Source organism: Nicotiana tomentosiformis, chromosome 1 (genome assembly GCF_000390325.3).
Source record: "Nicotiana tomentosiformis chromosome 1, ASM39032v3, whole genome shotgun sequence".
Taxonomy (NCBI): Eukaryota; Viridiplantae; Streptophyta; class Magnoliopsida; order Solanales; family Solanaceae; genus Nicotiana; species Nicotiana tomentosiformis.
Genome location: NC_090812.1, coordinates 135,753,421 through 135,766,776, shown reverse-complemented (window position 1 = coordinate 135,766,776; position 13,356 = coordinate 135,753,421).

Below are 13,356 nucleotides of genomic sequence, written 5' to 3'. Positions count from 1 at the left end.
AAATTGGCCTTCAAAATTTTCATAACCGATTCTAAAGGCTACCCTCGGAAAACTATAATTTGAGTTACTTAAATTGAAAGAAAGTTCCCGGTAACAATGAACCCCCGAGATGCCTCAAAACAAAATAATGTAAAGGCAGGGTTTGTCCGAAATTACACAACCTAAGTTATTTTATGCTAAGGCATTCCGATCTTTGTGAATACAAGTAATAAAGCAAAGGAAAAATTTGAGAGCCGGAAGGGGAAGAAAGCCTTATATATATAATAATCTTTTACAAGGTCCAGAATGGCCTAATACAAAAATTTACAAGGGCCAAAACGGCCTAAAAAGATGCAAAAGAAAGCAAAAAATATAACGGCCTAAGTGGCGTGGTCTTCATCGGAGGCAGCATCTCCATCCTCGGGATCTTCCCCATCTTTAGACTTGCATAAGCTCTTGGAATCTTCCTCGGGAAAGGCAAACTTCCGGGCCCTAGATTCCTCTCCTTTGGCATTCTCGATTTAGGCCAGAATATCGAAGCCCTGAGAATAAACTCCCTCGAGGGCTTCCCTTCGAGCTTGCCATCTTGCGTGATCCACCATGCTCTTGGCCGATGGCCTCAACATCGACCTTGAATTGGGCCACTTTAGCATCGGCTTTGGTGTTAGCTACGACCATCTCATATCTGGCCACCTCGAATTCATTGGCCAAGTTTTCCTTAATGAGGAATTGACTTATAAAGAGATTCCAATTTCTATTATTGATCAACAAGTCTGAAAGTTGAGAAATAAAGAAATTGCATCCGTGAAAGTGCAATGGCGAAACTTACAGGTTGAAGAGGCTACTTGGGAGGCCGAGGAAGAAATGAAGAAAAAGTATCCTTATTTGTTTGAATAGCCATGTATTTATAAAGTTGTGTTCTATGAAAATTCTAAGGGTTACCTTCTATGAATTATGAATCATTTGTACAAGTTGACGTTAATGGTGTTCCTTTCTGGCAATTCATTGCTTATGTGGCCACGGTTGGTATTGTTCTTATGTTATATTGCATCATCAGATTATGTATATGTTGTTAGGATTGATTTTTGGGATTCGCTGGCAGGTGGATAGGCCCAGTTACAGGGGAAACTCTTGTAAAATATTTGGAAATTTAGGGAGTTAACCAAATTTTGAAACTACTGGTGTTGGTGAATTAACAGTCGGGCCACATTGAATGCTAATTACGGAATTTGACCCTCATTCGAGGACGAATGACCCTAAGCGAGGGAGAATATAAGGCCCCGTAAAAGAATTCGCATAAGGAATTTAAGTTTTCGTGGTGCCGAAGTAGGTATACGTATTTGAGGATTTTATAATCGAAGAGCCAACCTTCGATACTTTAATCTCGGGGACTTAGTACTAAGGAAAGTCACGCTGAACACCCGGAATTCGAACGATAGGAAGTTGGGTCCGAACTGGGAAGGACCGTACTGGATTATTGAGGTCAGCGGGAAAGGATCTTATAAGTTCGGAATGATGAACGGAGAACAATTACCGAGCAATTGGAATGTGACTCACCTAAAGCGATGTTATTGCTAAGGTTGTAAGGCCCGGTAAAATAATTTCGCATAAGGAATTTAATATTTCATGGTGCCGAAGTAGGTATACGTGTTTGAGGATTTTAGCGAGGCTGATCACGAATCGGTATCAAATATTGTATTTACAATATCAGAGGTTCCTCTACAATCAACCTCGAATACTGGGGGGCATTACCCTCAGATATCGGATTGCTTTAGCAAGGAAATTACTTCGTAATGGAAGGGTCTCGATAGGTAGGACTTGTTGTAAGGGCCAAATAGTCAAATGAACCATGCAGTCATCTTATGTTTAAAAATTTGTTCTTTGCATCACTAAAAGAAACGAGCTCAAGGGCCAACTATAACCAAAGTTCTGATGATCACTCCCTCACCCGGGGACTACCATCCGAAAATAAACTCGAATAGATCGAGCTATCTAACATCTGGGGCACAAGACCTATCATGCAATCCTCGAATTTTAAAGCCCACTGGTTTGCACCCGAATTAAAAGGCTACAGCCATATTAGCATGGCTCGGAGACGTTCGGGAACCGTAAGAAGAAATAGTCCTTCGAAATGTTCATAACCAGTTCTAAAGGCTACCCTTGGCAAACTATAATTTGAGTTACTTACATTGGGAGAAAGTTCCCGGTAACAATGAACCCCCGAGATGCCTCAAAACAAAATAATGTAAAGGCAGGGCTTGTCCGAACTTACACAACGTAAGTTATTTTATGCTAAGGCATTCCGACCTTCATGAATACAAGTAATAAAGCAAAAGAAAAATTTGAGAGCCGGAAGGGATAGAAAGCCTTATATATATAATAATCTTTTACAAAGGCCAGAAAGGCCTAATACAAAAATTTACAATGGCCGAGACGGCCTCAAAAAGATGCAAAAGAAAGCAAAAAAATATAAAGGCCTAAGTGGCCTGGTATTCATCGGACGCAGCATCTCCATCCTCGCGATCTTCCCCGTCTTCAGACTCGTATAAGCTCTTGGAATCTTCCATGGGAAAGGCTAACTTCCGGGCCCTGGCTTCCTCTCCTTTGGCATTCTCGATTTCGGCCAGAATATAGAAGCCCTGAGCATGAACTCCCTCGAGGGCTTCCCTTTGAGCTTACCAAATTGCGTGATCTACCATGCTCTTGGCCGATGGCCTTGGCATCGACGTTGAATTGGGCCACTTTAGCATCGGCTTTGGTGTTGTCTACGACCATCTCATATCTGACAACCTCTAATTCATTGGCCAAGTTTTCCTTAATGAGGAATTCAGTTATGAAGAGACTCCAGTTTCTATTACTGATCGACAAGTTCGAAAGTTGAGAAATAAAGAAATTGCATCCGTGAAAGTGCAATGGCGAAACCAACAGATTGAATAGGCTACTTGGGAGGCCGAGGAAGAAATGAATAAAAAGTATCCTTATTTGTTTGAATAGCCATGTATTTATAAAGTTATGTTCTATGAAAATTCTAAGGGTTACCTTCTATGAATTATGTATCATTTGTACAAGTTGACGTTAATGCGGTTCCTTTCTTGCAATTCATTGCTTGTGAGGCCACGGTTGGTGTTGTTCTTATGTTATATTGCATCATCAGATTACGTATATGTTTTTAGGATTGATTTCTGGGATTCACTGGCAGGTGGATAGGCCCAGTTACACGGGAGACTCTTGCAAAATTTTTGGAAATTTAGGGAGTTAGCCAAATTTTAAAACTACTAGTTTGGGTGAATTAACAGTCGGGCCACATTGAATGCTAATTACGAAATTTGACCCTCATTCGTGTAAGGACCCGAAAAAAATTTAAACCAAAAACTCGGGTTTTCGTGGTACCAAGATAGATTCCTGTGCTATTATAGTAAGTTTGGCCAACTTGAGGTCAGTTTTGTAGTCGATTATGTGACCACAAAATCGATATGCTTCCGTATATCGATCGCATAACCCCTCTTGGGTTTTTGTGGAGGGAGTTCTGCAGTGCATTATGCGACCGTAGAACGAGTATGCAGACCGCATACTGGTCGCATACCTAGGCCGTAAATTCAGGCCCCTGAGGGCCATTTTTGCGGTCACTTTGCGAGCCGCATAACCATTATGCGGTCGCATATGCGATCGCAGACCTGTGTCGGGACACCATTTTTCTTAATTTAAAACCCGACCCCCATTCCGTTAAAACACCCATTTTGTCTATTTTGAAGCTCATTTATGAGATATCTAGTGTTAAAGAGAGAGAGTTCTAGAGGGAGGGCCTAATTCCCATCATTTGATCTTCAACTATCACTCAAAGCTTGGAAATATTCAAGTAGAGTACCAAATTCTTCATCCAAAAAGGTAAGACTTCATAACCCCAGCTCTTAATTTCAAACATAGCTATAATGGGGTATTAATAAGATGGTCCAAGGGTATGAGGGTTGTTTATCTTGCATGCATGTGATGAAGAGTGTGGAAAAAATAAGAAGTGAACTAGAACCATGAACATTTTCCTAATTTTAGGTTCAATTTGTATATTGCTAAAATAGATTGAGGTTGCTAAGGGTTCCGGATAATTATAGAATATAAAGAAACGCAATTGAGGTATGTATGGCTAACTCTTTTCTTCCTAGAATGGAACTCCTGGTGTCCGAATAATTGGTGTAAGTTCTAACTTGATCTTACTAGAATTGTTTGCCTTAATGTGTTGGGTTGAAAGATTCATGTTCCCTAATTGTTTTAGATGTTTACCACGGAATCATGCTATTTGAGAACCTAACTATGATTTTTCCAAGCTCCTTCCCTTATGTGTGCAATGCCTTATGTGATGGTACTTATTGACATAAATGATGACGTTATTTGAACGAATAAAAAGGGAAAGACTTGAATTGTAAAACGTGCCCAAGTGCCAAGAACTACTTAATAAATGAGGTTGTTTGTGCCATGTAACGAAAGATGGGAAAGAGATGTGAATTGAGTGAGCGATTGAAAGAGGTTATGTCTCAAGTGAGATGGCTTAGCCGATCGGGCCGAGATCAGACGCCATGCTGTACACATGGTGTCATTTGTGTTGGAATTATTGATTCAAATTGTGGATATGGATATGTCTCACTTGAGATAGCTTAGCCAGTCGGGCCGAGACCGGACTCCGTGTAAAAACACGGTGGCATTGTGAGTTGTGGCTTTGGCACTAAAGATTATTAACCTAAAAAGATGGAAAGATTGAATTGGAAATTATGTGATCCTTACTTGGTAATTCTTTGTATTTCTGTGAAGTACTTATTGATTGTTATGACTGCCTTCTCTTTGTTTCACTGTTCATTCTACTAAGATTGGTGCTTTCCTTACATACTAGTACTATTCGCAGATAGCGCTGGTCGCAGTTAGTTGTGCTCTCCCTCACACTCATCACAACAGTCTTGGTGAGCCCCATTTCTTCCTGGGATCATGTATCCTTCTTTTGTATAAGTTTTCATATTTTGAGGTATAGCCGGGGCCTTGTTGCCGGAATTGTCATGTTGCTCTTTTGTACCCTTAGAGGCTCCGTAGACGTTTATGTGGGTCATGTATGTATGTTGGGGTGGTCGTTGGATCGAGTTGTATTTTGGAAACTCAACTATGGCATAATGTATATAATGAAAAATGGACTAGCAACGTTATGCATTTATATCTGATCTCTCCCCTATTTATCAGATGGTAACGCGTCCTTTTTTCGGATCATGAATGAGTCATGTAGGAAAGGTTTAATAGGATTTCTCGACCGGGTTCACTCGATTGAGCGCCGGTCGCACTCCCTGAGGTTGGGGCGTGACAATTCGAGGACGAATGACCCTAAGTGTGGGAGAATATAAGGCCCCGTAAAAACATTTCGCATAAGGAATTTAAGGTTTCGTGGTACTAAAGTAGGTGTACGTGTTTGAGGATTTTATAGTGGAAGAGCTAACCTTCGATACTTTAATCTCGGGGACATAGTACTAAGGAAAGTCACGCTGAACACCCGGAATCCGAACGATGGGATGTTGGGTCAGAACTGGGAAGGACCGTATCAGATTTTCGAGGTCAGCGTGAAAGGATCCTATAAGCTCGGAATGATGAACGGAGAACAACTACCGAGCAATTGGAATGTGACTCACCTAAAGCGATATTACTGTTAAGGTTGTAAGGCCCCGTAAAAAAATTTCGCATAAGGAAATTAAGGTTTCGTGGTGCCGAAGTAGGTATACGTGTTTGAGGATTTTAGAAAGGCCAATCACGAATCGGTATCGAAGATTGTATTTACAGTATCCAAGGTTCCTCTACAATCAACCTCGAATACTGGGGGGGCATTACCCTCAGATATCGAATTGCTTTAGCAAGGAAATTACTTCGTAAGGGAAGGGTCTCGATAGGTAGGACTTGTTGTAAGGGCTAAACGGTCAAACAAACCGTGCAGTCATCTTATGTTTAAACCTTTGTTCTTTGAATCCCTAAAAGAAACGAGCTCAAGGGCCGACTATAATCAGATTTCGGATGATCACTCCCTCGCCCTGGGACGGCCGTCCTAAAATAAACTCGAATAGATCGAGCTATCTAACATCTGGGGCACAAGACCTATCAGGCAATCCCCGAATTTTAAAACCCACTGGTTTGCGCCCGAATTAAAAGGCTACGACCATATAAGCACGGCTCGGAGACGTCCGGGAACCGTAAGAAAAAATAGGCCTTCAAATTTTTCATAACCTTTTCTAAAGGTTACCCTTGGTAAACTATAATTTGAGTTACTTACATTGGGAGAAAGTTCCCGGTAATAATGAACCGCCGAGATGCATCAAAATAAAATAATGTAAAGGCAGGGTTTGTCCGAACTTACACAACGTAAGTTATTTTATGTTAAGGCATTCCGACCTTCGTGAATTCAAGTAATAAAGTAAAGGAAAAATTTGAGAGCCGGAAGGGGAAGAAAGCCTTATATATATAATAATCTTTTACAAAGGCCAGAAAGGCGTAATAGAAAAATTTACAGTGGCCGAGACGGCCTCAAAAAGATGCAAAAGAAAGCAAAAAAATATAAAGGCCTAAGTGGCCTAGTCTTCATCGGACGCAGCATCTCCGTCCTCGGGATCTTCCCCGTCTTCATACTCGCTTAAGCTCTCGGAATCTTCCTTGGGAAAGGCTAACTTTCGGGCCCTGGCTTCCTCTCCTTTGGCATTCTCGATTTCGGATCAAATCCCTGAGCATGAACTCCCTCGAGGGCTTCCCTTCGAGCTTGCCATCTTGCGTGATCTACCATTCTCTTGGCCTTCACCTGGATGGCCTCGTCATCGACCTTGAATTGGGCCACTTTAGCATCGACTTTGATGTTGTCTACGACCATCTCATATCTGGCCACTTCGAATTCATTAGCCAAGTTTTCCTTATAAGAAATAGCCAAGTCCAGTTGAGATTGAAGCTCCTCAATTTTTTTGACCTGCACCGAGGCCATCTCTTTTGCAGCTTGGAGCTGGGTCTCGGTCGACTCTAGTTGTGCTTGGACGGTTTCCTTTTTTTAGGCTAAGATGTCCATATTCTTCTTGAACACTTCAGCCTCGGCTTGTATCTATCTATTTGTGTCTTGAGCTGCCTGATCTGTTCGAGCCTCTTTCGGACCTGCAAGATCGGATCGTTAGTTACTATCTCTAATTTGTCTTCACTATTGTGAAGCACTCGGAAAACCTGCTCTGCCATCTCGATATGCTCACTCTAAACCGCTTCTAAATCGGCTCAGAGCTTCTCACTCGGAAGCTTGTAAGTATCCCCCTTCTCGGTGAGTTCCCGGACCTCAGCCTTGTGCTTCTCCTTGATTCGGAGTAAAGCCTCATGATGCAACACCGAAGCCTGCAGGCACTAAGAAAGATATTAGAATTATTTATAACTTCAAGATTGAAATAAATAATGAAGTAACCCTCGAAGTTACACGATTCAAAGCATGTTGGGACTCATTAAATAGGCAAGACGCCCCCACCACATTCATCACCGTCTTTCTTCGTCGGTCACCAAGCATCTAAGGTAGCTAGCAGCCCCCACGGGGGCAGAAAAAGTGATCAATTGCCTACGGTTGGGGGTAAACACTTAGGGCCGGGAATTGATCCATCGGGTTTGGGCAAGATAAAGACCCAGTAGCACCCGATGACGATACCTTATTTGGCACCGGCAAGTCACCAAGCCCGATGACATCTTCCGAAGTGGTGGACGCAAATCCGTCTAAGAAGTCAAGGATATCAGTCTCCCCCTGAGGCCCCTCGTAAGAACAACTTTCTAACATACCGGCCTCACGAATCATGGCGTCTAAAATTTGAGGGGCTCTAGAAATATCGATCACTCCGAGCTCGTCGCTCGGGACATCTTCTACTGCTCGAGAGGCATCACCCCCGATCTCTTTCTCGACCCCTAGCTCGGGGCGGAGTGACCTCAACCCCTTCTGGTCCAGGAGCTTCAGCCAAAGCTCCCTCATCAACTTCCTGCTGTTCAGAGGGTCCTTGTATCGTAATACCAGCCCATACACTTTCCCCCAATTTTGATTTATCTTCTTCGGACTCATCCCTTAGTTATTGGACTGAGTCCGAGGGTAGAGCGCCAGAGCGCCCCCTGGGCTTACGAGACCTCCTCGTCGATTTTTTCTTTTCTGAGTTTGGGGGACTCGATACCCTTTTTCTCTTCTTATCGTCACCCTGCTTCGGAGCAGGGGACTCAAGAGGAATATCCTCATCACCGGATGGAGGCCTCATAGCAACTTCCTTAGGGAGACCTACATAAGAGAAAATAGATACAGATTCAATAGCGAAGGGCGGAAATCAAACATTATTACCTCAGGAAAAGGAACCTATTGTGATTGCAGGCCTCCCATCGGCCCTTTTAAAATTCCATCCAAGCCCGCTTGGAATACGACCTCTGTGACACAGGTCCCTCAACCCATTTCTTAAGATCAGGAACTGCGTCCGGCATTGGGCCACAACTGAGACACCAAAAACATCAACGAAGAAAGAGATAAGAGGGAAAACAACAAGATTGAACCTTCAAAGTGAAGCATTACTTACGTTTCATGTTCCATTTCTCGGGAAATGGCATGTCTTCAGCAGGGATCAGGTCCGAAGTTTTTACTCAAACAAATCGGCCCATCCAACCTCGGTCCCTAGCTTTGTCTATGCTTGAGAATGGGGCCCTACTGGCCCGGTGAGCAAGCTTGATCAACCCCCCTCGATAGAGCCGGGGATTGTAGACACGCATAAGGAGGTCGAGGGTAAACAGACATCCCTTGATTTTGCTTATGAAATATCGGAGGAGAATCACTATTCTCCAGAAGGAGGGGTGAATCTATCCAAGAGTCACATCATACCTCTTGCAAAAGGCAATGATGATAGGGTCTAAGGGACCCAATGTGAAGAGATAAGTGTAAACACTTAGGAAATACTCCACATGGGTAGTGATCGATTCCTCGTGCAAAGGAACCACCACATGCTTATTGACCCAGTTGTAGTCCTCTTTAACCTTGGTGAGGAGACCATTAGTAATTGTGCATATATACTTCGAGACTGGCTCACATCGGCTCGGTACCGAGGAGTTCTTTTCAACCATAAAATCGGCAATAGTAGGGCACCCTGCCAGAACGAAATCCTCAGGGTGAGGTTCCGCCACAGCCCCGCCGCCGGTGGGTCGTGATGAACAAGCAGCCTCCTTTTACGGTACTGTCTTAGAAGTTTTCACCATTGAAGAACATAAGAAATGAGACTTAAGATGGTATGTGGTTTTATGAAAGTTCAAGAAATTTGGGTGCAAGAGTTGCAAAGCAAAGGGATTTTTTAAGAAAAACAAGAATAGGAGGAGCTTGGAACATAAAGTTTGGATGAGGAAAAGCTAGCGTACTTATAGCTTGCTGGTGATGATTGGTAGTGGTCAACCAGCGACTGACAGGCATTTAATGCCTTGATAACTGGACCGAAAGGATGTTTCGATATCCATTTGTCACTTACGTCATAGTCGGGTTCATCGCTTACATCAAGGCACATCGAGATGGGATTTGGGAGTTCATATCGTTTCTCGTCATCTTCTCTACGAGAAACGGGGGGACTATATGTATACGGTAAAAACCGAGCTCGCCTCTTATGTGACCAATCGAGACTGGAATATGATCAGTTAGGGGTCGACCACAAATTGTATCGAACCAAGGTGAGGTCCGACCCCGGGACTAGAAAAAAATCAAGACTAGGCGTGATTGAGGGAAATTTGCCAATTTGGATAACAGAAAGACGAGGTATCCACGATCAGTTGTAAATTATTGCGAAAATCTTGGCACATATCAAGGAGGAGCCGAATAATTTGTAAATCATAAGATTTTTACCTTGTATAGAATTTTACTAAGAGTAGAACACCCCTACTATATAAAGGGGTTGGATCATATGTAAAAAGGAGGACATGAACGCAACCTAAAGCATTATACTATCACTTTCTAGCTTTTATTATCTTGTTACTCTATTAGCCTGTTCATACTTCAGTTGAAATATCTTTGGTTCGAAGGTGGTCAAAATCAAGGGCCAAAGCAATTCGATACATGTTGTTTGATTTATTCTTCTATTGTCAATTTCAATATTAATCTGTCTTCTTAATTTTTACCAGTTATATCATGTATCCTTAAAACCGCATACAAATTCAATTGTTATCCGTATTTGAGGGTAAATAATTTCTATTACTCGGGTTTGCACATTCTATTTGGTAAATATAGTAAGCTTTGAGGCCCTTTAAAACACTTAAATATTATGAATTTATTATGTAAAATATTAGAAGCACGTCAATATGCAAATTAAATAGTAGGAAAAATGACTATGAAGACTCATTTGGCATTTAAACAATACTCTATAGATGATATTTTTCCTTGCTGAATTCGAAATCTAATTTATTTTTAAAATATAATTAAATATATGTATGATGTGTCAACACAATTTTACTATCACGACCCACGGCCATGGCACGTATTGTCCACTTTGGGCTGAGGCTCGTACGGATTTGTCTTTTTTGGGCTACACCAATTCGAGCCTCAAAAGCGTGTACCATGTGAACTTAAGCTCGTCACTTTCCTCTCCCATTCCGATGTGGGATTCGCCTAAGCTGACATGTGAATCCCTTCTTCAGAAGCTTGTCAGCCTAGAGGTATGCCAATCTTACTTGACCTACCCTCATCAACCCTCCCTCCGTCAAGGGTGTCATATTCACTTCCCCTTGGGACTCAGCATCCTCACCGAGGTTTGCCCCGCCACCATATTGAAGGAGATTCATCTCTAATACCATATCCGTCACGACCCAAGCCCATGGCACGTATTGTTTGCTTTGGGCCGAGGCCCACATGGATTTGTCTTTTTTGTGCTGCGCCACCTCGAGCCCCATGTCTTCTTGAGTCGAGGGTCTTTCGGAAACAACTTCTCTACTCCCTCGGGTAGGGGTAAGGTTGGCGTACACACTACCCTCCCCAGTCCACACTTGTGGGATTTTACTGTGTTGTTGTTGTTGCCACCTCGAGCCCCAAAAGCGCACGTACAATGTGAACATAACTCATGCCTTATATAGCTCTTCACTTTCCTCTCTCATTCCGATATAGGATTCGCCTATGGTCACATTTGCACTCCTTCATCAGAAGCTTGCCAGCCTAGAAGCCTTCCAATCCTGCTTGACCCCGGCTCCATCAAGGGCGTCATATTTACAATGAAAGAAAAAATTCAGAATTGAGCCTTCTAAGAAATAGAAGGATGAACGTCCAAAACTATTAGCTTCTTAGTTGCATTTAGTCCCAGATTAATATAATTGTTTAGGAGAAACAAAGTATTTTGAGTTTTAGCACCTCGCTCGTTGATTTGAGACTTTCAATAGGTTTATATCATGTTTTATGATTTATGGGTGTAGGTGGTTTGGACCTCGAAGGCTCGGGGATGATTAGGAACCATAACTTGCTATTTGAAAGTTTAAAGAGTTTTAATAGCAATGTTTCTCCTCGGTTCTAGTAATTTGTCTTTGATCATGATTTAAAGCTTCTAACAAGTTCATATGGTATTTATGGACCTGTGGGGACATTTGGTTTAGGATCCAAGGGGCTCGGGAGTATTTCTCTAATATTACATGAAATATTGAACTTTAGATTTCTTAAGCTTGAATTTCATCTTTGTGTCACGACCCAAAATCCCATCTCAGGCCGTGATAGCGCCTAGACGTACTTGCTAAGCAAGCCAACTGGCAATCAACTAAATATAGTCCAATTTCCTTCAATTAACAGAGTTATATCACAATAAAGCAGGAATTTTCTCAAAGCAATAAAACAACTGATATAGTATAAAATGGTCTAAATACGACCAAAATAGAATAACCCCCAAGAACTTGGTGATAACAGCACATGAGAAACTATTAAATAAGTACAAATTTAAATTTATGATCACAACTATCTATGAGAAAGAATATAGACATGAGATAACTAAGGATGGGGGCTCCATGTGTTGCGGGTGGAAACAGTATGGCAGCTCACCATAAAGTCTCCAACAACACACTCCTACTTAGCTCAAAGGGTACCACAATACTAGCCTCAAAGCCTGCAAAACAAATGTGCAGAAGCATGGTATAAGTACACCATAGTCGGTACCTAGTAAGTATCAAGTCTAACCTTGAAGAAGTAGTGGTGAGGCTAGATGAATCTGAATACTTGTAACATAAAAACGATAACAAGCGTGGAGCTGGAAATGTAATTATCCTCATGATCAACATATATCATGATACAAAATAGTTGAAAGACATAAAGCATGCTTTTTTTGACAGATAATCATAACACTGCTCAAGTATGGCAGGAAGGCTTCAATTAAGGGAGTCGCAGCTCCCAACTAACATGTATACATGGAGTGCAACAATTAGCATTTAATTGAATGCCTCTAAATCAATCAAGAATATGAATGCATGATAAAATTAGTACAAGATCCATATATCCCGATACAAAATTCATGAATCACAACAACCCGATATAAAATCCATGTATCGACCAGGTACAAAATACATGTACTGACCACAGTCACATGGCCCAAGGTAACATTGGTAATCACTTGGCTCCGGGGGTACGATACTGATGTGCCGTAGAATTTTGGCACTTTTGATACTGATAACGACAAGGTCGGGAATCCAAACTAGAGTAAGAATTTGAAAAGTAAATGCGAAAGCAATAACAATAAGGAATTGAACAACTAGAACTAAAGGGCAGAAAATAAAGGATATGGAAAAATTCAAGGAAAGAATTCCAAGAACTTCCAAGAACGCAAGTTCTATAGCCTTGACAAGATCAAAGCAACAACGTCTTGATTTATTGAAGAAATCAAATGCCTTTACTTAAAAGCAAATCAAAACAATAGATTCGGACCTTGAACGCTTTACGAGTAACTTGAGACAACAATTAATAACTAGTATTAATCGCCTTCTAAGAATACAACAAAGAAATCAAAGATATCACAATAGAGAAGTAATCTTATTACCTTGAACTATGAACTAGTAAAGGTTGAAAGATAAATCTCAAAGCACAAGTAACAAAGGTTCAAAAGAACTCTCAAAGTATGATATACTTAATCAATAATAAAGTGTCTCAATGAATGAGAAGAACTCCTTATTTATAGGAGTACTAAGGCACAAAAATCCTTAAAATTAGGTAGGGCGGTTGCTAAGGCATAAAAAGTCATTACAATTAGGTAGGGTGATTGCTAAGGAGTAAGAAAAGTTATTACAATTAGGTGGGGGCGGCCAAATCCCTTTGGGGCAGATTTGGACCTTAAAACTACTAGTTTGGGCCATTGATTTGGACTCCAATTGGGCTCCCTTTGAAAC